We start from the raw sequence: 498 nt of genomic DNA, 5'->3' as shown, positions 1-498 counted from the left end.
CCCACCCTCTGCGGGAAGAATTCCTTCCTGATGGCCCATCTCCCTCTCCCTCTTGTCCTGTGACTCCCTGCCCTTGGGAAAAGTCCCCCCCAGCTTTCTTGTAGCCCCCCAGGCACTGGAAGGGGCTCTGAGGTCTCCCTGACCCTTCCCTTCTCCAGGCCGAACCCCCCAACTCTCCCAGCCTGTCCCCAGGGCAGAGGGGCTCCAGCCCTCGGAGCATCTCCATGGCCTCCTCTGGACCTTTTGGAGATGGCTTCAGACTGGGGACAGGGAGAAGGACACAGGAACTGCACATACTTCAGGCAGAATCAATCAAAAAAAAAAAAAATCCCCAATTTCCTTGAGTTTTGTGATCCTTCCAGAACCTTAAAAACGTGTCAGCTACTGCCACAAGTACCGAGACCAAGAATTTCTGCATGAAAACTGGAACAGAACCATAGAATCATAGAATCACAGAATGGTTTGGGTTGGAAGGGACCTTAAAGATCATCTAGTTCC

General features: G+C 52.6%; 1 protein-coding gene across 1 annotated transcript in view; it reads right to left on the bottom strand.

The window, feature by feature from the left end:
- The window catches only part of LOC104507360 (mediator of RNA polymerase II transcription subunit 12-like protein), a gene marked incomplete at both ends in the record, with an annotated part of 20,556 nt that overhangs the window by 18,708 nt on the left and 1,350 nt on the right, over nt 1-498 (bottom strand). The window lies entirely within an intron of this gene.

This window comes from Eurypyga helias, unplaced genomic scaffold, assembly GCF_000690775.1.
Source record: "Eurypyga helias isolate BGI_N326 unplaced genomic scaffold, ASM69077v1 scaffold26093, whole genome shotgun sequence".
NCBI classification, from domain to species: Eukaryota; Metazoa; Chordata; class Aves; order Eurypygiformes; family Eurypygidae; genus Eurypyga; species Eurypyga helias.
This window is presented reverse-complemented; position numbering and strand designations above follow the sequence as displayed.